General features: G+C 41.2%; 1 long non-coding RNA gene across 1 annotated transcript; it reads left to right on the forward strand.

Moving 5' to 3' along the window:
- Window positions 1-1,465: 1,465 nt before the first annotated feature.
- Window positions 1,466-22,069, forward strand: LOC139180935 (uncharacterized). The gene is made up of 3 exons (XR_011565121.1): window positions 1,466-11,490; window positions 13,728-13,874; window positions 17,465-22,069. It is a non-coding gene; the product is annotated as an uncharacterized lncRNA (long non-coding RNA).
- The last annotated feature ends 3,727 nt before the right edge of the window (window positions 22,070-25,796 follow it).

Consider the following 25,796-nt stretch of genomic DNA (forward strand, 5'->3'; position numbering starts at 1 on the left):
GTGACTATGAAAATAAGCAGATCCCAGGCCTAGCTCAAGCACAAAACCCCCATTTGTAGAATTGTTCCTGTCACTTAATATATATTTAGTGACTTAACAAATAGATATTAGAGATATTGTAGAGGAAAAAAATTAAACAGCTGGGCTTTGTAGTAAATCATATGCGGGAAGCAAAGGGTAAGATGGAAACAAAAGGGATGAAGTTCTGAATTTGGGAAGCTGATGGGCCCTTTGATAGCAATCTCAAGAAAAGAATATTATCTCATTAATCATTGTGATGGATTAACTTTCAAAAAACCACTGAGAGACCATCCCCAGAAATAGTAAGCCTCAAATAATAAAAATAATAATGTTAGATCATGTCTTCAAGATAAGAAGCATAGGGGAAGATTTGGAAATCCTAGAATTACCAGCAATGGTTAAAAATGAAACAAATTATTTCATCCCTGGGAAAGATCGTAGCAGGAACGATTTTAAACAGTCACTGAGCAGCGCTGTTAATGAACACTATTACAAGAACATTTTTGTTGACCTTATAGGGGTTGTTCTCCCATTAGTGGTAGTAGGGGCTCCATAGAGATGGGTAGTAAAGATACCTCAATTCTGAGAAAGAGCCATTTTCCTTCCAGAACTTCAGAGGCTTCCCCAGTTGTCTGTTAAATTTGTTATCAGATGAAATATGGGTGACTCATATTCCATTCCCCGTTTCAAGTTTACATTTTTCCATAAACATTGATCTGGCTGGCTAGAAGGCAGAGGAAGCAGAAACCTCTTATGAATCAGAGCTGATCTGGCTGAGGTTTATGGAGGGGCCCTTGTAGCCTCGCGTTTAAATCCCTCCCTGCCTTCCTGGAGTGCAAGTTGTGAAGTGCTCCGTCACCCCGTGACCAGGAGAAATGAGAGGCTCTGCGGAGACTGTAATCTCGCTCTAAACAGGTCTCCGGTGAGGGATGGTGAGTGGTGATACATCACGCCAATCACTCCTCTGAAGGCACCCGCTGTCACCTCCATGGGGCTCCTCCTCCCAGGGGGGAGATAGGAGAGCATCCAGGGAGCATCATATTGAGGTCTCCCGTGTGCAGCACACACGGTAGTTAGCCACTGAGCCATGGGCCTGGCCTGCAGCCTAATTATTAACATCTGAAAGTCAGCTGCTGGGCAACTGCACGAATCGCTCGTATGACATTTAAAAATATGGATTTTTTTCCTCCTTCCTACTGGACAGGCTTATCGCATATTAGTTTCTGGATATACCATCAATGCGGCTGAAGAAGCCATGGCCACTGTGACTTCTGTCATTATTGATTGCAGCTGGGATGAGACACGTTCTTCTAGGGACAATAAACATATATTGGGAAAAAAATGAAAGAAATATTCATATTACTATTTGAATATCAGTACTATTATTAGTACTAAATAATATTAGTAATATTAGTACTAATAATTAGTACTAAATAATATTAGTAATAATTAGTACTAAATAATATTAGTAATATTATTTAGTACTATTACTAATATTATATTTCTTTAACCACTTAGGTTCTAAATTCTATAAAAAGCAAAACTCTAGCAAAACCCTATCACTTTACACAGTATCCCTGCCCATAGGACATTTTCTGTTCTGTTTAGATAAAACAGACAGATGTGTTAGAACTACAGCCCACACATTCAATCAATAGGCCATGATGATTCATAAATAGAAAGTTCACTGAGAAATAGGACCTCCCAGCCTCTGAAAAAGCCTTCTGAGTTCCAAGAATATGCAATACAAGTATACATTTAAGAGAGTATTTGGAGCTGGACATATGATTGAATGCTAGAGAATGTGGGTTACCTTTCAGAAAAGGAATTTCCTCCATGCCCTGTCCGACAAATGGACCTAGACTGAACATGGCTCTGACAAGAGACAAGGGGTGACTTACGTGCCATGTGACATTTTCCCACAGTCACTGACAGATTCTAAGATAAGTCACATCCAGAGTGTGGCTAGTGCTGGCGTGTTGCTCCTTTCTTCAGGGAAGCCGAGGACCAGCTTCCACTGAGCATTCAGCTGATCGTGGGAAGGAAGCATCTGTTACAGAGATGCGCCCAGTGAGATGGTTTGGAACCTCTCTTCTTAACCCTAGATCACTCTCTCATTAAGGGCTGGTGCTTGCCTGATCTCCAGCTCATTGATTTAAAAGTCATTTTGTACTGTGGCCACAAGGAGAAAAGAGACATGTTCCAAGTTATTCACTTCATTATCCTATGACTCAGCCATTTCATCTGAAAAGCTAAAAAAAAAAAAAAAAGAAAGAAAGAAAAATCAGAGGAAGAATACCCAGCCCAAAGTGGCTATTAAAAAGTAATGAGGGCTCCCCTGGTGCCTCAATGGTAAAGAGTCCGCCTACCAATGCAGGAGACACGGGTTCGACCCCTGCTCCGGGAAGATCCCACATGCCACGGAGCAGCTTAGCCCATGCACCACAACTACTGAGCCTGTGCTCTAGAGTCTGGGAGCTGCAGCTGCTGAAGCCCATGAGCCTTAGAGCCTGTGCTTTGCAACAAGAGAAGCTACCATAATGAGAAGCTTGCTCACTGTTGCTAGAGAGTAGCCTCCACTCACCACAACTAGAGAAAGTCTATGTGCAGCAATGAAGACCCAGCACAGCCAAAAATAAATAAATAAAATTATAAAAAAGTAAAGAACAAAAATTTTTTAAAGAATTTTCAAGTAAATAGCGATAAAAATAATAATCTACGTCTATAGAAAAATTTATATTAGGTCATGCTTTGTAAGTCACTTTGTATGCATTATATGGGACGTTTAAATCTCCAAGCCAACCTATGTAATGTACCAATACTTTATAAGTGATAAATAACTAATACCAGAACAAAGTAGCTTAAAAATTAACTTTATAGCTGACGTTATTTTAAATGAATAGAAAATCATTCTTTTAGTAGCTTAACATTGGCACCAATACCCCAGAAAGATAGACGATCTGACCTTAACTTTAAAGTTGTCTTCATTGTTAATTTCCATAAAAACCTTAACATTTGTCTAATTATAGGGTTCTGCATTCATTGATCTCACTAATTCAACTGTTTTATCTGAGTGCCTCTCTTGAATTGATATAATCTAAATTGCACATTTTCTAAACTGCTAAGCTCAGGAGAAATCTTGAAGGTGGTGCAAATGGCTGTTGCATCTTTTGCACCCGTCTAGCACCATCTACTGTAACTTTGTAATATTGGATTTATCGTTCTTTTCTCAAAACCATGATATTCAGATTCCTTTACCCTGTCCTGGCAATACTCCATCCACCAAAGGTGTATATTCATGGTTAAACTGAAAAGCAAGCAATTGGCTGGCATAACATATAAAAAGGAATTTTTGCCATTAAAATGAGTTTTAATAATCCAGTTGAATTTTACTATCAAGGAATGTCAATGATGTGTAACCATATTTTTATAAAAAGGGATTTAGACCGCATGGCACTATGCAATTTTATCATCAAGGAATACATTTCTCACATCTGGCTTGTCTTTCAGTCTGTTGCATCATAAGCTATATTTCTGCTACCTTTCTAAAAGGAGTGAGTAGTTACCTATGAAAAAAATTGTGGAGCCCTTGGATTTGCTTTGTCTGGGGAGAATGTGTTCACGTGATTCACACAACTTATTGTTTTATCATTTATCTACCTCCCTGGAAATAGCAGGACATAAAGAGAATGAAATCAATATTCTTTTCTACTTGCCTAGCACAAATGGATACTTACTTGGGGTCAATAGTCCTTTTTGAGAATTTTACGTAATGTTCAAAAATACCTCTACCCCAGGTAGGGAGAGGCCGGAGGATGGAATGATGGGGAAAACATAGAGTGAGCTGTAGTTATTACCAGGGTCCTGGCTTTTGTTTGGAACTGTGGATTCACAGGTGATTATTTTTCAAACTAACCAAGTAAACAATTTAAAAAAAAAACTAATTGAAGTAGACCAGGAATGGACAAATAATAGAGTCCATTGTGGACCAAGGATTATGATAAATCCGATTTCTTACTCCCATAATCCATTGTGAAAATAAAATATTCCTACTTTGGTTTGAATATTAGAAACTGAAGACTTTCTGCCTAGTAAGATTTTGACAAGTGAGGCAACATCCCGAGTCAGATACTCAAAACTAGTTAGGAGTGGCCTAACTAGTTTCTCGATCTTCTAAGGAGTTTCTTTGTCACGAGTGTCTACATAGGCTACTCCTCGTTCAGGTGTCACTGTGATGCTGCCAACATTAGGAGATGGTATGTGCATCAAGAGACAGGCACAAGAAGGTTCCTAGAAGCACCATTCGTGATGGCCCCAAACTAGCAATAATCCAGATAGCCATCAACGGTAGGGTGGCTAAATGTGATATATTTACACACAGGCATACTCCAGAGCAATGAAAATCAATGAATCACAGCTACCAGAGCAACGCAGATGAAGCTCAAAAATACAACACCATGTAAGAAGCCAGACACAGGAAAGAATATATACTAACTTAAAGCATTTATATACAGTTCACAAAACAAGAAAATTAAACCATGTTTAAGGAGTGCATGTCTAGATAGTAAAATTGGTTTAAAAACCAAAGGTGTCATTTTCATAAAAGTCAGATTAGTGGTTACCCTAAAGGGGGTGAGAGAATGACTAGAAGGACTCATGAAGAGAGGACTCTGAGGCACTGGGAACATTCTGTTTCCTGGGTGTTGATTTCAGAGGTGTTTGCTGTTGTTGTTGTTTAGATGCTCAGTCATGTCCGACTCTTTGCGACCCCATGGACTGTAGCCTGCCAGGCTCCTCCGTCCATGGGATTCTCCAGGCAAGAGTACTAGAGTGGGTTGCCATCTCCTCCAGGGCATCTTCCTGACCCAGGGATCAAACCTGAGTCTCTTGCATTGGCAAGTGGAGTCTTTACCACTGAGCCACCCCGGAAGCCCTTGAGAGATGTTTGCCTTATAATAATACCCTTAGCTAAACTTATGATTTATACACTTCTCTGAATTTTTATATTTCACAATTACAAAAAGGGTTTAAAGACAAATAAAGGAAAACCCTGCTATGTGTCTCCACTGCCCACACATTGCCTCATCTTATTCATCAGAGCTCCTCATATCTGCTCCCGGCTCCTGGCCTTGTCGGCTCCCCTCTTCTCCTCATCAGGTAATTCATGTTCTGATCATATTATGCTCTTCAGTGACTTTGCACTTTTTCCACTTCTGTGCCTAAGTGGACTCCTTTTCCCAACCCCATTCCCACCAATTGAATCCACACCCATCTTTCAAGGCATAGTCAAACCAAGACTTCCTTAAGGAAAGTGTCCCTGAATTCCTTGGCCAAAGTAGTATCTTCTTTTGAGTTCTCATTTCCATTTGAGCCTCTGTTACAACAACTATATTCTTGTTGTTCTGGTAGTGGGTGTGTGCCCTCTTTGTTCATAAGCGAAATGGTTTTGAGTTTGAGCACAGTAGGGGCTCAATAAATGTAGAATAAATTCATTCTTCAATAGATGAATGATTATCCATTTGGCTATTTGGGACTTAAAACAGAAGCTTGTCAACGGAAAAAAAAGTCATTGTTTGTTATAGGCACACTGAAGAATAACTCAACCCCTGCAGGAGACTTTACTGGCTATTATGTGAGCTGGGTTGCACCATTGTGGGAACTGACCTGCAGCCCTCAACTAGGTTACACAGGTCATTCTGTGCTGCTCATTCTGGGGTGTGTGTGTGTGTGTGTGTGTGTGTGTGTGTTAAGTCACTTCAGTCTTGTTCGACTCTTTGCGACTGCATGGACTGTAGCTCTCCAGGCTCCTCTGTCCATGGGATTCTCCAGGCAAGAATACTGGAGTGGGCTTCCATGCCCTCCTCCAGGGGATCTTCCCGACCCAGGGATCGAACCCATGTCTCTTACATCTGCTGCATTGACAGGTGTGTTCTTTACTGCTAGCGCCAGCTGGGAAGCCCTGTCCTGGGCTAAGTGACCCAAATCAGTTTTGTGGAACATATCTGAAAGGCTGTAGAAGCCAATGGGTAATTCCTAATGCATATAGTAAGACACCTTATCTGCATGTGAGTGAACATTTAGAGATCACACAAAGAGCCACCACTTTGTGTGTTGGGGGTGGGGGTGCACGTGTGCAATCACTTGGTAAATCCACATCTTCCAAATGTCTATGACCTTCACCTTGCTCCTCTCCCCAAAGTCTGTGGATCAGTGTGAAGAGAGGCTGAAACTGGGCCACAGAGAAGACTCTTAAGGCTGCTAACAAAAGCAGTTGATACCATCCCTGGTTAAGCTGTTTGTATGTTTACGAGATTCATAAGTTAGGCATTTCTGAGTCAAGAAATGCCTACATTATGAGTATGTATGTTCATGTTTACTTGTACATGTTATGGCCGGTATCTGGGAACCTGTTCACTAGCAAACCAGCGTCTCTTATTTTCATTGCTTCAGAGAATCATGCAAAAATAACTCATGTCACCAGATTTTGGAGGCAGGCTTGTAGTGATACAAATGTTGACTTGGGTAGAACTTAAAGCTAAACAGAGGGAAAAAAACAAAGCAATAAATCATTTAGAGAAGATTCTGGAGGACTTGGCTTGGGTAACTTTGAAAGGCACATAAAGTATCTTTGGATGATAAATCCTGTTAATCTGTTTAGCTCCAGTCAGAATCAATTGTTCAGATTTGGGAGGAAGGGAGGGTTGACCTGAGTGGTTACTGGTCAGGGCCATTGCTAGAGTTATAGGATCACAAATAAGTTAGTTTTACATGTGGACTCCAAATTGCATTATACACATACAAAGTATTAGATGCAAAGTGTAGTTAATGGCTAACAAATGTTTGAAATTCAAAGCTATTCCAGGAAAGGAGGAATGAAATGAGTCCATGTTATATTCATTAAGCAAAAGGCCTCAAAAGAGGGTATGTTTTCCAAACATTCTGTGAATTGCTGACTTTAACATGTTGCAATTTTTTTGGTTAAAAAATTACCAGGAAAATTCCATAGAAGTCATCAAAATGATACATGACACAATAATCCATGGAGTACTTTTAATTTAGAAGTCGTAGAATACTCCCTACACTTTTTCTCAGGTCCTAGATGAAATATAATTCAGGAAATGAAGTCATGCGATTAAAAAAATATCATTCACTTTCTTTGTATTATGTCATGATAACTTTTTGTGGCTTGTATAGTTTCTTTATAAGTCCCTTCTGCAAACTATAAACCAAATAATTATTTCTGTTTTGGAAAAATTTGGAACTGCCAGTGAATTTTATCTAGTTGTTCATAAGGAATCACAGAAAAAAAAAGTAGGTGACTGTTCCATTTTACCTTGAATTTGTTAGTTTAAAAGTATTCCAGCTGCATTTTTCATTGGGGTTCTCTGAAGAAATGTAGAGTTTTGATTTTGAATTTCAAGTTTGTCTTCTCTTTCTTTTCCTTCTTTCTTTCTTGCCATTGTCATTGACTATTTACAAGTGTTTTTGTGGATGCTGGAGAAAATGAAATAAACTGTAATAAAAATAATTTTGTCCAGGTGGTACATAAATCAGTTGAGGAAATACAGTTCTTTGTGGCAAATAAAAAACATATGTATTACCTAGTGCACCAAAATGTTATTATTCATCAAATGAATGTTAGAGATGTGTCAGGATTTAGAGACGTAAAGAAGAATATTAGGGCAGAACATAGTCATGTTGCATATTTTTGCCTAATGTGGAATAATTGGAAACAAATACATGGGGAATTTTACATGAATTTGGCAGAGCTGAAGTTCATTTCAGGGGTATACAGGGATTTCCCCATTAGGAAGATTATCTGTTATTTCCTCTTAATTTACGATTTGTTGAATACTGCCGAATTACTATCAAACACCAACTAGAGAATTCAAAAATAGAAACTGCAGTGGATACAGTTTTAGCTAGAAAAATACCTGATTATCAGTGTAATCTGGAAGCAACAGGAATGTCTAATTATATGTATGTGCTTGTGTGTGTGTGTATGTTTAGACTGTATATGTATACAATACATCTTTTTTTAATTTGGTTAATTACTAGGGTTTGTGAATTCTTTCTCTAACCTGAGATCAGACATTTCCATCTATGTTCGTTGTACATTTGTATAGACAGATTATGCTATATTATTTTATATTTCCATACTAATGTATTATTTTATAATTTCCTGGTTGTTTTATGTATATTACTTCCCAATTTGGTTTCAACTTAGAAATGATTTGAAACTTCTTTTGTAACCCCCCCATCTGCTACTCCCATAAAATACTAAATACACAAGACATGTAGGTACTTAAATCTGCTTTTAAACAAAGGAATGACTTATTTTTTTTGCTGTTATTTACCATTGAGTTATCTTAGTAGATTATACTCAGAGTTCAAGGAATTGGTGCAGGAATATTAAAAAGAAAACTTTAGAATGCTATAATTTCCTGGCTTTAGTTATAGCAATCATTTTCATATTTTCTTCAATTGTTTGTGTTTTTCTTATATTTTTATGCCAATTTTGCACGAAAGCTGGATGTTTCAGACTTTACTGAAAGTAAATGAAAATATAGTTTTGCTCCTTTTTTATGACATTTACTAAGCAGGAAGAGTCATTTCCATTTTAATTTTTAAAATGCTTTTCATGCATTATTTTCATACTCAAAATACTCCTTGATTTAATGAGAATCATTGTCATGTATCAGAAAGTCCAGCATCTGATAACAACTTTTTTTAAATGGAAATTTTTTAGTGGTTTTTCTCTTAAACCCAAATCTATAAATTATTTTGATGAATTTAATGTTGGTTAAATGAATACTACCATCATTTACTTTTTTAATGAACTTAATGTATTTATCACTTAAAACAGAGGTTTGACCTATGTCATGTGCTGATTGAATGCACATTTGTTATTCACAAATCATTTCTTCTTTGGTAATAAATTCCATCTCTTTAAATTTCACCCTCTTCCTCCTTCTCCCCCTCCTCTTCCTCCTTCTGCCTCTCCTCTTCCTTCTTCTCCCTCTCCTCTTCCTCCTTCTCTTCCTGCTTCTTGACCTGCAAATCATAAAGGGGGCAGAGGTAATAGAAATAAATTCTCAGAGGCTTATGAACATTTTGAAAAATAATATGAGTTAGAAAAGACCTATATGAACAATGACCTAAAACAAAACCAGAATGTTCTTTCTCGTGTAAGAATGTTTTACATTAAGACACATGTTTATTCATCTCAGCACACAGGTCAGACTGTGGTTAAAAAAATATTCCATGATTTAATACAATCAATTAATACAAGTTAAACTGATCACATGCACAAAATTATATCTTCTAACATGAGAGTCTTTGATGTAAACCTATCATGATGTGACAGTTCAGATCTGAGGAACATGTGTAGCCCCTGTGGTTGTCCCTAAGTGTGTGAACATGTCACATGGTCACATATCAAATGGGGACTTGATTGAAATGGTCTCACTTGATTTGTTACATAGTCAAACTTAATGTAACACTGGTTTTAAATGTGAAGTCAGCCAAGGGGGAGAGGATTGGGAAAGGGATAGATGGGGAGTTTGGGATTAGCAACCTAGTATATATAGGATGGATAAACATCAAGGTCCTATGTATAGTACTGAGAACTATATTCAGTACCCTGTGATAAACTATAATGGAAAAGAATATGAGAAAGAATATATACATTTATAACTGAGTCACTGCTGTACAGCAGAAATTAACATGACATTGTAAATCAACTGTACTTCAAAAAAAATTTTTTTTTAAACTGAAACTGGGGGGCTTCCCTGGCAGTCTAGTGGTTAAGATTCCACACTGCTAATGCAGGGGGCATAGGTTTGATCCCTGTTTAGGGAACTAAGATCCCGCATGCTTCACAATGTGGCCAAAAGATTTTTTTTTTTTAAAGTGAAGCCAACCGGTGATGAGGCTATCTTGGCTGCAGTATTGATCTTGATTCTATTTTAGTACTTAGAATATGGTCAAATGTGCTAAATAAATGAACTAATGTTTGTCTGAGGTATGGATCATTTTGTAAAATTAAGATTGGTCTATTACCCTTCACAATTCTGCATCCTTATTTATCAATAGAGGAGATCATCAATTTTGAGAGTGCTTTATGAAGTTGACAGTTGGCGTGTATTGTATCAGGTGTGTGGGAAGGGTAATCATGACCATCCCATTCACTTTGGGGACCAGAAAAGGAACAGCAAGTGCTTCAGGGAACTTGAGAGATCGAAGAGCTGACAGCTTCTTGGTGGTTCAGGGCTCTCAGATTTTATGACATTTTCAACATCCTCTAGTTCACATAAGAAATGTCACAACATGTCAGATCAGTGGTCCACCAATCTTGTGTTCTCTATCTGAAGGTGATACCACTCCTTTGTAAGAAAACGGCAATTCACATCCATGTCATCAACCTCAGGGGCTAAGGATGTAACTTGAACTTCCCTAATTTCCCCTTAGTGAACTGTTAAAGGTCTGTTATCCATGAATTGGTCCAAATTCTCCTTGACCACATTTACCTTCTCATCCTGCCCTGCTTTGCAGATGTAATGAATTCCATGTGTTTACTTGTCACTGCCTAAACAAATTCTCCATGTTTGTTCTGAAACCATATCCCATAAGCTTTAGGGTACATTGTACAGTCTATACTCCCATCAGTAAGCCCATCTTCATGCTGGCCATATTTTCTTGATGTTTTACATGTTGATCCTATTCCCTCTGTTTTAGTGGAGAATTGTACAAGGGAATTAAGATGTTCTAAGACAATGTTTCACAGCTAAGCCCAAATAAAATACATCCACGGTTTCAGAGTTCTGAAAAACTCTTTCAGAATGGAAGTTTTTCAGTGTTAGAGTTGCAAAACTCCCAGTGTGCTTACAATAGATTGGTTCTGTGACAAAGAAGAAGATTTGGTATGCAAACACGCCTAGCCAGAGCACATACTTTCATAATTCACTCAGATATAGCAGTCTAACCCTCAATATGTGATAAAAATTGATTATCCATTTAAAGTTGTTTCATGGTCCATGCATGTGTTTCCACTGGTGTTTTAAGTGGCTTTACACAGAGTGAAATAGCATTACTTAAACAGTAAAGTATAAACATAATATGGCTCGTTTATTAAGGTCCCAATGCTGCAGCTGGAAGGCATCCCAGGCAGTCTTGATGCACAGAAAATGTCAGCGTCCTTGGCTTCATAGCTGCTGAGACAATTGAGACACCTCGATGTGGACTGGGACCCTTCTTTCCCTCCTCGTCAGGAATAGATGAGACACTGTGCTTTCATCTTTCCCTTTGTCTAATCCATTTCTTGTCAGCTGTGTGTTGTTCACCTGAGTTGTTTGGTAATAAAGTAGTCTTGTTAAAATTTCAGGTGGATTGAAGTCCATTTCAGTGTAAAAGGTTGGAGTCGTCTTTGTGGGAAATCATGGATCACATCTTAGAAATATTCCACCCAAGGTAGGTATAAGCTGGGGTGTTAGTCAGTTTCCATTGTTGACTTCCTGGCACTGCCAGCCTGACTGACAGGTGAACCAAGGAGGCTCTGGCTCCCTTGCCCAAAGGCAAAGAGTTGCAGATGTGATCAGTTGAAGGCCATCTGATTGGCTTGCCCAGGAATGTTGACTGCCCAGGGGATACAGGTGGGCACTAAAAGTGTCAGCTGCAACAAGCATCCTGGGGTTTTGGATACAGCCACGCTCACAGGAGACCAGATGTGGGAAACCTCACTAGGATTTTATGTGACTACTCAATAGTTTTTATTAACCACTTGTTTTCCATGATCTTGCTGACCACACTCCATCCTTTGACAACAACCATCAACAAAGATGACTGCTCAGTCACGCATGTCTTATTGGACGTCTCCCCTCCCTCACTTCCCTATTATTACCCCCGCCCTGGAATTCTTGCTTAGAAAAACTCCTTGCTCTCCCATTTATCTCAAGGTCTGATTCTAAGAGAATCCAACCTTAGACAATTTATATATATATATATATATTCTCTGGTTTAACCTCAAATCAACTGCATCCATATCTCAGGGAAGTCAGTTGCAATAAATCCATATTTTTAACACATATAAGTGATCCTCATGTGTAACCCAGTTTGGGAAACACTACATCTGTTCACCACAATCCCTGTCTCCCAGCAGATCTCAACAGTGAGAAGGGAAGCTAGGAATGGCTTCCAGAACATGGCAGCCATCAATGGAGTTGTACTTACAGTGATAAAATATGGCTTCCACCACCTTCTTCCTGCTAGGAATCCCACAAACTCTAGGGAACTGTAGGTGAAGTTTGGATTGGGGCAACCTGCCCTTGTATTTTTTTAGACTTTCGGGAGGCCATTCTCTTTTATTTCCACTTGGATGCCATAGGTTAATTAGAAGGTTCTGAGTTGCCTACAGACCAAAATCACCAGGATGTCTTAAAACTGAACCGCATGTTTAGAATCGACTCTGGTTCATCTCAAGAACCAGGGTGGTTTTCTACTCTGTCTTTCAAGGCAAAAGCCCTTACTACTTAACAATGAAGACTAATGCTAACTGAATTTAGGGACAAGAACCTCATTGTGCCTGTTAATATCTTTTAGTAACCAGTAGGAAAAGTTACCCAAAGCTGACCCCAAGCCTGTGCCAAACTTCATTCAGGAGTAATGAAGCGTTGATGGTTCAGAACTCGCTGAGGTCTTTCCTGATTCCTTAACACTAAAGGTTTTAGAGTAATTTCAAGAAGTCTGAATAAAATCACTGTGAAACCTAAAGAATGAAAATATAGTGTCTGAGAAGAAAATAGACGGAATTATGTTTATTTAGGGCTTCCCAGGTGGCTCAGCAGCAAAGAATATGCCTATAATGCAGGAGACACAGGTTTGATCCCTGGGTTGGGAAGATCCCTTGAAGGAGGGCATGGCAGCCCACTTCAATCAATATTCCTGCCTAGGAAATCCCATGGACAGAAGGGCCTGGTGGACTATGATCCATGGGGTCTGAAAGAGTCAGACACGACTTAGCAACTGAGCATGCATACATGCATGTTTATTTACTCTGAAGAAGATACTACTAATGGGATATAAGAATAAATTGTCATCGAACTAGGTCTTGAAGGATCCATAGGATTGTTGTAAACATTTATTTTCAGTAGAGATTCATTCATTTAGTTCAACGCATGCCTTTGTGTTGCTAATCAGGACCAGGTGCTATGTTAGACACAGGGTTACAAAGGTAAGTCAGGTGCAGAGCTGCTTTTTAATAAACTCACTAGTAGACAAAACGTCTAGTTTTGGGGGCATATGAACTGATAAAGTGTTAACATTCCTGTAAGGAACAGAGTGCTATATAACTACAGAGAGAGTAGTTAATTAAGATAATGTATGTAAGAAAAGGTATGTGTAATTGCTTTTAAGCTGTAAAGCACTACATAAACGTTATTATTATCGAGAACAGCTGTGCCTGGGGATGGGCTCCTAAAGACGATTTCAGAACCGCAGTGACTTTGGTGCTGGGGCTTGAAGAGGAGAAGGCTTCCAACAGGCAGGGGAGAAACGGAGGCAGTTCAGGGTGTGGGCCCAGTGTAGATGATGCTGGGAAGCTTGTATCTGGGGCCTCTTACTGACTGCCAATCAAATTCTGCAAGTTCTAAACATTTTCTATTCTCTCAAAGACCACCCACCTCTTCCTGCCTCCATTTTTCTCTCCCCAGCATCACAAGACAGCTCTGTGAACTTGCTGACTTGTCTTTCTCACCACTTCAACATCTCTGGATCTTTTTCCACCTCTCCTCACCAACCTCAGAGATGACATGTTCAGAAAGCATCAACTCAGCCCGTCTGCTCTCCACCATGGAGAGGTATCCTCTGCTCCAAGACCAGCCCCTCCCTCTGTGTCCATGATGTCATCTACCCTGGTTGTTGTGAGTTTTGAGCCCTCCCTCAATCCTGTCTGTCATCTTAAGTCTTTCCTACTCCACTGATTTTTTGTTTTTGCTTTTTGTTGAATTGCATATTCAAAGTTTCCCCTACCTTTTGAAACAAGACCCTGCCCAAACACCGTTCCCTTTCTCTTCCTTCTCCTATGAAATGCTAGCCCATCTCCCTTTCTTTCCTCCCCAGTCTTCTAGAAAGTTTCATCTATACCTGCTGCCTCTGCTTCCATACCCACTCCCTCTGTCATTTCTTGTAACTTCCTCCCACTTCCTCATAACCAATCTTTCCTCATGCCCCTGAGCTGTGCATTCTTTCAGGGCTTACCAGAGACCCGTATGGGTTTGCAGTCACCATACGAATTGGCGTCACATGCATCTCCCTACTGTTCTCTGGTCTGTCTCTACCCTCAGCTTTAAGGGGTGGAATTCACTCCTTTGTTCACTAAAAATCCTAGTTCTACCTCGTCCAGCTTCTCTGCTACGTGCCACCTTGATGCATGTGCAAATGAGCCTTGTTTAACTTTAAGGTGCTCACCCTCAGACCCCAACACTCAAGTCAATGTGTTGGAATAAAAGTATGTGCTGAGGATGCCTAGAATGCTGAATAGGCTGTGATTGTCAGCCTGGGTTTGAAGAAGTTTGGGGGATGATCCCCCAGGGCAGCTGTTGACTAAATGGCAGTATAGACAGCCATGCCACAAACAGAAGTGGAGAAGGCAGGAGAAGAAGCTGTAGTTTGTGGATGGTGAGTTCAGGTTCAGCTGTGCTGAGTGTGAGATGGACATTCATGAAGTCGAACCAGTCAGCCTGGTGCAAGATACGGACTAAAGAAGTGGGTTTGGTTGTCACCTGCTGAGGGGATGGCTGACACCAGGAGAGCTGGTGAGATCACTGGGAGGCAAGGCTACAGAAGAAGCAAAGAGAGCCAGGGGTGGGGCTTTGTGGTGAAGGCAGAAGAGAAACTAGTGATGCTCTGAAGGTGGTGGTGGGAAGGTATCTCCCCTCTCTCCACATCCTCCTCCACGCCATCCTGAGAATGATGGATTGGAAGCACAGATTTGTTCTGACCACTTCCTTCCTTAGAAACCCTCGGTGGCTCCCATGTGGCCTACAAGATAAAACAAATAGAAAAAAATATCTCCTTAGCACAAAGCGCTTCATGGTCTAATCCCTGCTTAGCTTCTCTCGTCTATCACCCCTCCCTGGCAGGGGCCATCCTCTAACCCAGTGGATCTGGACCTTAAGCATGCATCAGAATCACATGGCAGGAAGGACTTGTTAACACAGGGACAGCTCAGCCCTACCCCCAAAGTTTCTCAGTCAGTAGATCTAGGGTAGAGCCTGAGAATATACATTTCTAACAGTTTCCTAGAGATGCTAAGGCTTGTGACTGTACCATACTTTTAAGGACCATTGCTTTAATCCCTGTAGGTTCCCCTCACCGAGACAGAGCTCTCTGCCTCTGTGTGGATAATATTCTGGGCCTGTAATTCCACCTTCAGGGGCTTCCTAGGTGGCTCAGTGGTAAAGAATCTGCCTGCAATGCAGGAGGCACAGATTCAATCCCTGGGTCGGGCAGATCCCCTGGAGGAGGAAATGGCAACCCACCCTAGTATTCTTGCCTGGAGAATCCCATGGACAGAGGAGACTGGCAGGCTACAGTCCATAGGGTCACAAAGAGTCAGACACAGCTTAGCAACTAAACAACAGTTTCATCTTTTCTTCATTGCCCATGGCAATGTTCTAGAAAACTTCCTGGACCAATTCTCCTCAACAGCTGAACACCTTTATTCCTCCCTCCCTCCTGCTGATAGTTATTCTGCATTTCTGACAACAGAGACTCTGCTAGATTTGATCTGCCCAGGCAAATCACGGAGCAATACCAACTCAGCCCAGAGCCCCCGGATAGAGCCAGTCTTGATACGCTGATGTGCTGCCTGCCCAGGTCAGGACCCTGGGTGGTCCCACAGCTTGCAGGGGATGAGGGAGGAAGAAGGGACTAGCAGCTCTACCTGTAAGGCTCCAGAGAATGAATGATTCAGGGTCTGATGGTTGACAGTAGTGGCACATTTGTCTTTTGTCTCCCTCTAGAACACAGTTTTCTTAAATGCCAGAAGAAAAATCTCTTTGTATTCTGTGCTGCCTACAACTGCCTTGTACATAAGAAGTGCTTATTCTTGAATGAATGAAATGAGAAAGAGCAGTGTGTCCAATTTGTTATTGGCTTCTATGTTTATTTCAACAAAAGAGGCCATGACAGATGACATCTGTGCCTTATACATTTGTCACATTTATGTCACATTTATGTTAACATGCAGCTTTTGAAAGTACATTTCGTACTATCTCCATTATCTTCTGTTATCCTCCCGTTTTTATCTGATCAATTAGGAGGTAGCTTTTGACCAGCTGGCCATTAGGCAAAGAGACATATATTTACCTACTTGATAGAGCCTAGGCGACTGAGACTGTCCAAAATAGGGCATTTCTAAACAATGATTTTTTAAAAATAAGATATTAACTCCACATAGAACTTTATTTTCCAAAAATAAACATTGTTTTTTCAAAGGACAGTTCAATGGATTTGGATTTGGGGGATCAGTTTTATACCAAGCTTTTTCAGATGCCAGCACAGTAACATAGCACCATTTCGCCATCTAGTGTTGCAGGTCAGTATTACCTGTGATGGAAGCACCATGCACTTTGCTTCAGCCTTTATGAAAGCTTGCCAAGACGTCTGAGTCTGTAGGAGTCAAATATATCTTAGAACCCCCAAGTATCGATGTCTAAAAAGTCAGTCTTCTTTCTCATCCTTCCCTTCTCAAAGTAAACCAAGTGAACAGCCAGGCTGAGCTAACTTCAGACCAGATGGCAGTTGTGTCCTTAGAAATCACCCACATGCGTCTGCTAGATTTCCTTCTTGATGGGAGTAGATGGTGGAGAGGACAGTGCAGCAGCCACGGGAAATGAGCATGGCTTTGGCAGGGAGCCTTGGTTGATGAGGACGCCCAGAGCCACGGTTTACACAGGTTGCTTCCTGGTGATGCTTTGTTGCTGTTGTTCAGTCGCTAAGTTGTGTCCAACCCTTAGTGACCTCATGGACTGTAGCAAGCCAGGTTCCCCTGTCCTCCATTATCTCCTTGAGTTTGCTCAGATTCATGTCCATTGAGTCTGCAGTGCTCCCAGGGTTCAAATCCTTGTTCTGCCTTTTACTAGCTATGGGCCTTTGGGAAGGCCATTTGTCACTCATCTGTCAATTGGGAACAATGATACTGGTTGTGATTAGTATGAAATGAGTTCATACATGTAAAGAATACATGTTTCCTGCTGACTATATAATCTTGTTTGAATCTTTGGTCTCTTATTTGCTACTTTTGTGGATTTCAGCAAATTTTTTCACCTCTTTGAGCCTCAGTTTCCTTATTTATGGGGAGGATACCTTTCGGTTCTATGCATCACATACCTATCAATACTTGACACCCAGAGCACATTATTTTTAAATCTTCCTTCCTCTGCAGGTTTCCTAGCTGGTGCTAGTGGTAAAGAACCTGCTTGCCAATGCAGGAGACATAAGAGATGTGGGTTTGATCCCTGGGTCAGGAAGATCCCCTGGAGGAGAGCGTGGCAACCCACTCCAGTATTCTTGCCTGGGAAATCCCACGGACAGAGGAGCCTGGTGCCCTGTGGCCCATAGGGTCGCAAAGAGTCAGATACGACTGAATCAACTAAGCACACACTTCCTCTATATGATGAAATCTTTTTTCAGTAATAATTATGAAATAAAACAAATGATTATAATGGCCAAGAAAGAAACACAAAGAGTGAAAAATCTATCTTTTGTTGAACTTTCCCTCTAGTAGAAATAGCAAATTGACTAAAAATAAAAGATGCCAGTCCAGGTTCGATGCATGATACTGGATGCTTGGGGCTAGTGCACTGGGATGACCCAGAGGGATGGTATGGGGAGGGAGGAGGGAGGAGGGTTCAGGATGGGGAACACATGTATACCTGTGGCGGATTCATTTTGATATTTGGCAAAACTAATACAATTATGTAAAGTTTAAAAATAAAATAAAATTTAAAAAAATAGAAAACTAAAAAAAAAAATTATTAAATGAATAAAGATACAAGTAAAATAAAAAGAAATAGTGCCAAAAGGAAAAAGAAAATGAAGTGGATTAATATTTTATTTATGTTAATGTATTTTTAAAATTTTTATTGGAGTATAGTTGACCTACAACACTATGTTAGTTTCAAGTGCACAGCAAAGTGATTCAGTTCGACACACACATATATTTATTCTTTTTCAGATTCCTTTCTCATATAGGTTGTCATCCGTTAATGTCTTTTTGAAGGAGGGGGAAACCACATTAAAAAACAAGTCCAACAGAGTAAGTCCCTCATGGTTCAGAGTCACCGCCCCTAGAATGACGATTGAAGCAAGTCAACTTCTGTTTCTCCGTGTTCAGTCACTGTGCTATCATTGTGTTTCTGAATCCCCCATTTGAATGAAGGAATCTGTAGTACCACCAGGACTGGAGACACAAACTTCAGCCCAGGGAAGCCCACACAATTTCAAACCAACACTATCTTACTCTAGAATCAAGTGTGTGTGTAGCCGAGATCACTGTGTCCCTCACCTACTATGTAATTGGGGCTCTCTGCATCACCTCCCATGCAGAAAACAATGTTTCTTACAGGATAAGCAATGAAAATGTGCTCATCTGAAGCTTATATATTATTATTTAAAGTTCAACAGTAACTTCAGCAATTTTTGAACTTTAATAAGGTATTTGGGATATGAGAGGAGGAATATTATGACTTACATTGTTTAGAATTACTTGGACATGTTGATAATAAAAGACACCAACTTTTAGTAGGTTTTATTATTTTTTTTAAGTTCTCCACAAACAATGAATTCTCTTCTGGCCTGCATCTGGGGCTGACTGCTCCCACAGCCCTGCTCTGTTACCCATTGCCTGCAACCACTAAATGAGAAAAGCAGGACAATACATCCAATACTGGGTATTTAACACATCCAATATTCTTCTTCCATGACTTATCTCCTAGTTCCCTTCCTCTTTCCCACCCAAAGCCTGCTCTCCAACCTTCCATACATATATATGCATGAATAAATGATTTTGAAACTTTAGCTCAAACGAACCAACCAACCCAGCTGTCTATACTGTTTGATGATAAATAATCAACAGCTTATGTCTTCATTTGGAAACATGGGCCTTCTATGGGTTTCCTCTTGAGACATGTCTCAACTTCAAAAGATACAGTTGGACCAAGTTGCCTTGGCATTGGGGTGTGGAGGCAGCCTTGCAGGATGGGGCCCACGAATTTTTCATTTGCCTCTTTGCTCTCAGATCTCCTCCCAGCCCTTGGTATCTCCACTCGGTGTCATGAAGCGCCCCACTTCCCTGGCTTCTGGGCAGGTCGGGGCAATAGGAGGCCTAGGCAGGAGACTGCAGGGAGAAAGGAAGGAGGAAAAGCCCAGTGATCGCCTCCTCCCCTTACCACCTCAGGCACTGTCTCTGCAATAGCTCTATCTCCTCCACAGAGATACATTTTCTAAAAAGTTAATGAAGCCTAAGCTCCAGGGCCTCTCCCTTGCACTGCTGCTGCTGCTGCTGCTAAGTCGCTTCAGTCATGTCCAACTCTCTGCGACCCCATAGAGGGCAGCCCACCAGGCTCTGCCGTCCCTGGGATTCTCCAGGCAAGAACACTGGAGTGGGTTGCCATTTCCTTCTCCAATGCATGAAAGTGAAAAGTGAAAGTGAAGTCGCTCAGTTGTGTCCGACTCTTAGCGACCCCATGGACTGCAGCCTACCAGGCTCCTCTGTCCATGGGATTCTCCAGGCAAGAGTACTGGAGTGGGGTGCCATCACCTTCTCTAATGCCCTGTGTGTATACTTTTTTAACAGCTTTATTGAAATATCATTTACAAACCATGAAAATCACCCATTGTCAGTGTACATTTCAATGGTTTTTAGTAAATTTAGTGAGTTCTGCAACTGTCACCATAGTCTACCCTCAATTTCCCTTGTGACTTTTCAGTGAATTCTGGCTCCCAGGCCCTGGAAACCACTAATCTACTTTCTGTCTCTCCAGATTTGCCTATTCTGGACATTTTCATATAAATGGAGTCGAATAGTATGTGGTCTTTTGTGACTGGTTTCCTTCACTGAATGTTTTCGGGGTTCATCCATGGTGTAGTATGAATCAATACTTCATTCCTTTTCATTGCCAAATAGTATTCTATTTTATGGCTCTTCCCAATTTGTTTATTCTTTCACCAGTTACTGAACCTGACCGTGATTTTTTATTTGTAATTTTTAATGCTTTGTATTTCAAGGGCTCCCCAGATTGCATAAGCTGTGGACCCCGAAACCAAAAGCTGCCTGTGCCTCTGTGGCTACAATCCTGTGATGGACAGCCTCTAAGATCTTGCCTCCTGCCATTCATGCCCTTGGTGATCCCTTCTTCTTGAGTGTGGGCTATACCTAATGACCCCCTTCTTACAAACAGAATATGGCTAAAGTGTTGCCAATGCAGGAGAGGCAGATTTGACCCCTGGGTTGGAAAGATCCCCTGGAGAAGGAAATGGCAACCCACTCCAGTATTCCTGCCTGGAGAATCCCATGGACAGGGTAGCCTGGCAGGTGACAGTCCACAGGGTTGCAAAGAGTTGGAAACAACTTAGCAACTAAACACAACAACAATCTCTGTGTTCCTTGATGGACCACTCTTTGGCTTCTTACTCTTCTGTGACCAACACAATCAGCTACTGGTGTTAACCCCTCTCTGTTTGAAATACCTAGAGTGGTTTCTAGCATTGCAGGGGGAAACATTTCATCTTCTGTGACACGCAGGCTCACTTGAGCCTTCACAAGGCTGTTTAGAGAGAGAAAGAAATTAGTGTGGGACTGAGAGCCTTGTAGGTCCTAGAATCAGTCTTCATGAATAAAATAGGTTAAGACAGAAAGCCACCTGCTGAGCTACCAGATAGCACAGTAACAGCTCTGAAAGGTGATGACAGAGTGACGGAGCAGCCCTTCTCACATTCCAGTCTGCAGTGAGCATTCTCGGCCGGGTAGAGAGGGTGTGTGAGCCGGAGCATGTATTCCCCAGTGGCTGCAGCTATCCTGGGGATTCCCCTTTGCCAAGGCTCCCTGAGGCTCCAGTAGGGCGAGAGGCGGTCTCACAGCGTGGACACAATCATTCATGATCCTAGGAAGCAGAGCCCACCTCCTCTGGGACTTAGATGGCTTCACTGTGGGCTCCATACTGCTTACACGTGGCCCAGCTGCCCTGGGGATGGAGTTCAGCCTGCAACGTGTTGAAACAGTTTCTCCAAACTGCTGGAGGACTTGTGCCCTGGCAAAGGTGCTGTCTTCTTTATCCCTAGTGGACAAAGAAGTGGCTCTTTGCCAGACCAACCGGGAAAACAGCAGAGAAGCCTTTGGGCTAACTTCCTCATCTCTCAGTCCCTAGCTTGGTTGAGCGCAGGGGCTCTTGGCTGGGAAACTGTTTTCCTGGGAGATTATTTTTGCTTCCAGCCCCTAGTGCTGTTATCACGTCTTCTGAATGAGGGCTTGAGAGTAAACTGAGCAACAGACACAGCTCTGGGCATATTTTGGCCCTTCAGGGGCTCAGTGTCCTGCACAGCCAGCTGTCATTCTCCATACACCCTGCAGCCTGGGATTCTCTCTCCCCTGCCTCTTCGCCCTGTGTCCCGTGTAGTTTCATGGACCAGCTCCTTTACACCCACCCCCAGCTCTGACTGAGGAATTGGCAGGTTCTTTTGACACAGCAGGCTTAGACACTCTTCCCACTCTGCAAAGGTGTGGAATTGCCCAGGAGTCATCATGTCCCTCTCAACGGGGCAGACACCCAGGTAACACAGGGACAGAGTGCTGGCAGTTGGCAAGTCTAATGTCAGAAACCCTACACGGAGTTTGTTTCGGACTGCACAGAGAGCACAGAGAGAAAGAGTGGAAAAAGAAGGAAATTAGGAATAAAATGGCTAGGAGAATTCTAAGATTGATTTCAATCTAGCTGCAACTATCAGCTGTTAGGGGAATCTGAGCCAAGGCCTCAGCTAGAGCTGGGGAGAAGTTAGACAACAATGGCTCATAAGAAAGACAGTTCCTGCCTCTACAGACCACTGCTGCTCTCTCTGGCTGGAATAGATTTCACTGAGCAATTCAGTATTGACTCTAATAATTTACATCTTCATTAAATATTAATTTGGTATCCTGTAATTGTTCATTACTTTTCAATCTGGGCTGGATTCTGTGAGACACGGTGCTGATTTCTTCGGGATGTCATCACCGAAGGCTGTTGGGCAGGGGGCTTAGATCCAAAGCAGGATACAAGCTCACAAGCAAGGAAGTTCCTCAGTGCCCACCAGTGGGCTTGATGGTTATTACTCGTGCGATGATGGGGAGGAACGGACATTATACAGCCTCTCAGGGCTCTGCCAGTGAATTACAGATCACTTTGTCCTTTCCCCTGTTAGCACATCCATAAATTACAACACAGCATGCGCAGAGCTCATATGGAAAACTACCCTTTAAAAAAGTCTTTTCTAATGCCTTTAACTGGTGGAGGGGGCAAAAATCAATTAGGTTACCAATCATCATAAACACTTAATGAGTTGAGAAACAGGAACCATCTCAATTTTGTGGATGAAGAAGACTTGAGGACACACAGTGGTGAATGTGGAAATGGGTGAGAGTTTGGAAAGGGTCTGTTCCCTTCAGTGGCAACTTCTGCACATTTTGACCAGCACATTAAAGTAAAACTGGATTTAGGTTCTATTGAGATACTTGAAAAGGAAAGAGCTCCTTTAATATGTATTAGCTAAGCTTTTGGCTGTAGATAATTATATACCCAACTAAAATGGCTTCACCACTAGGATACTTCTTATTTAATCAGTTCGGTTCAGTTCAATCGCTCAGTCATGTCTGACTCTTTGCAACCCCATGGACTGCAGCATGCCAGGATTCCCTGTCCATCACCAACCCCTGGAGTTTAGTCAAACTCATGTCCATTGAGTCAGTGATGCTATCCAGCTATCTCATCCTCTGTCGTCCCCTTCTCCTCCCACCTTCAGTCTTTCCCAGCATCAGGGTCTTTTCCAACGAGTCAGTTCTTCACATCAGATGGACAAAGTATTGGAGTTTCAGCTTCAGCATCAGTCCTTCCAATGAATATTCAGGACTGATTTCCTCTTGGATGGATTGGTTGGATCTCCTCACAGTCCAAGAGACTCTCAAGAGTCTTCTCCAACACCACAGTTCAAAAGCATCAATTCTTCGGTGTTCAGCTTTCTTTATTTTTATTTATTTTTTTTTAGACTGTTCTATACATCAGTGTCTCTTTTGCTGTCTCTTATAGTCCAACTCTCACATCCATACATGACTACTGGAAGAACTATAGCTTTGAATTATTTAATACACACAAAAAATCCAGAGGTGGGTGGGATCAGAGTCAGTTCATTGGCTCTACAATGGCACCAAGAACTCAGACTCCCTCCATCTTTCTGCTCTGTCCCCCTCAGGGTACCTAGGCATGTCCCCTCATGGTTGCAAAGTGGCTGTCATGGTCCCAAGCATTGAGTGCAAACATAATAATGCCCAACTGAAGAAAAGAGATGTTTCTACTCATGAAGTATTTCTTATTAGGGAGGAAGCCTTCCCCAGAAGCTCCCTTCCTCAGTTATCATTGGCCAGAATTGAGTCACATGTCCCTGTCTTAGCTGCAAGAGAGGCTGTAAAGTGAGAAGCTGGCATTTTCAGTCTCTGGGATGAGAGGTTCTCTGCCATCAAGAAAGGAGGAGGAAATGGCCTTTATGCTGATAATCAGCAATGTTATTCTACACTTAGATTCAACTTTTACTGAGGTCTTAGCCCAGGCTTCACACACTGCTAGGCACCTTACATTACTTACCTAATTAAGCTGTAATCAAGTTAGAATGGTCAATAAATTACCTGTTGGGGTCTTAGAGGCCACTTGTTCATCTGTTTATCTCTGAACCCCTGAGCTGTTCATTGGCAAATGAGAATACTACCCAGCCTATTCTAATAATCAAGTGAATTAAAAATTAGTATTAAAAAGAAAGACTAAAAAATTCCATTAACATGGGTTCAAACAACCTGGATTGTTAAGACTTGGATTTTCTTTGTTTCTAGCAGGGCGTTAAGCTAAAGAGACTGAACAAGCCACTGCTAACATCCAGAATAAAAGTCACAAGCTAAAATGTCTTAATTCTAATTCTTTTTTTTTTTCTCTCTTTTTTTTCTCTAATTCTTTTAAATTGGGTCCGAAGCAATGTTGGCCACAGATCTAGACTCACTACAAGAAATGGCTCAGAGATAAAGATCCCAAGTACTCCCATGTTCCAAAATGTATTAGCTTAGGACAGTCCCATTGGCTGGGCTTATTTATTTGAGCCAGTGAGAGAGAATACACTGCCGTTTACCTACATTTTGCATTGGAGTTTCTGTCAACAAGTAATCAAGTCTCTCCAGATGTTTCACTTGCTATAACAAAGCTACTGTCACAAACAATAACACGCAGATGTTCCCTTTGAAAAGCAGATTAAAAATGTTTTTGTTAATGTTTTCAAATTATCTAATGAATTACAAAGAATATGGATGCAGAATTGGTTGCTGAAATATCTCCTTGAAACTGGATTTTTAAAAAATTAATTAACTATAACCTCTTTGGGTAAGATTAATCAAACTTCAACAAATAAAGGAGAAAAAACAAACTTCATGTTTTTTGTCAAGTAGGATTCAAGTGGTTAGAGGGTGTGAAATTTGCTTTTCACAGAAGGATTTTATTTCTGTTTCATTTTCTTTTCTTATCCCCTATTTCTCTTACTGTACTTCACATGGAGTCTATTTACTCTTGTGTTACTCTGAGTTTTTGTTTCTGAAATTTATTTTTTCTTTATCTGCTCATTCATCCCTAAGTCCTGAAAGCTCTTTTCAGACCCTCCTTTTGGTTAGCCATAGCATTTCAGAGCTTTGTCATTTCTGATTCACACTGCTTTTGTAACTGAGCAGGACTCAATGGGGGTCTTCCTGGGACAGACCTCTCCCCTATATCCTCTGCTTTAGCTCCTCTCTGAAGTACTCAGATAATACATTAGTTATTGCTGTGTTGTTTAGTCACTAAGTCATGTCCAACTCTTTTTCGACCCCATGGACTATATCCTACCAGGCTCCTCTGTCCATGGGATTTTCCAAGCAAGAATACTGGAGTGAGCTGCCATTTCCTCCCCCAAGGGATCTTCCCAACCCAGGGATCGGATCCAACCCATGGCTTTGTGTTGACAGGGGTATTCTTTACCACTGAGTCACCTTGGCAGCCTGATTCATTAGTATCTGACACTTATTCCCTGATTTTTCAGCTACTAAACTACCACCAAATGGAAGAAATTAACTACTTAATGATCGTGAGCACCTTGCCTTTAAAAATGTTTTGCTGAAACCCTTCGGGGACTTGCAATCAAAAGGGAAAATGATGGGAAAATCCACACATTTTGAGGTGTGGGGAAGTAATTCTGGCTTATACCTGGTTTAACTTAAACTTTACTGATCAAATTAGCCTGTTTTATAGCCTTTTAGACATGTACTGTACATCTGCTTTTGGGTCTTGAGATGGGGAATGCATTTGAAAATCAAAATGGAGTAGCTGTGGTTCAGACATCCAAGGTAAAACTAGGTTGCCATTACGGACATGATTTCTGGCATGTTCCTGTATTGTTGAGAACTCGAATTTTCTGAGTTGTGTCATACTTAGGACCCCACCAGCCATTCTCAAAGCAGTGTC

The sequence above is a fragment of the Bos indicus genome, chromosome X, assembly GCF_029378745.1.
Source record: "Bos indicus isolate NIAB-ARS_2022 breed Sahiwal x Tharparkar chromosome X, NIAB-ARS_B.indTharparkar_mat_pri_1.0, whole genome shotgun sequence".
Classification (NCBI taxonomy): domain Eukaryota; kingdom Metazoa; phylum Chordata; class Mammalia; order Artiodactyla; family Bovidae; genus Bos; species Bos indicus.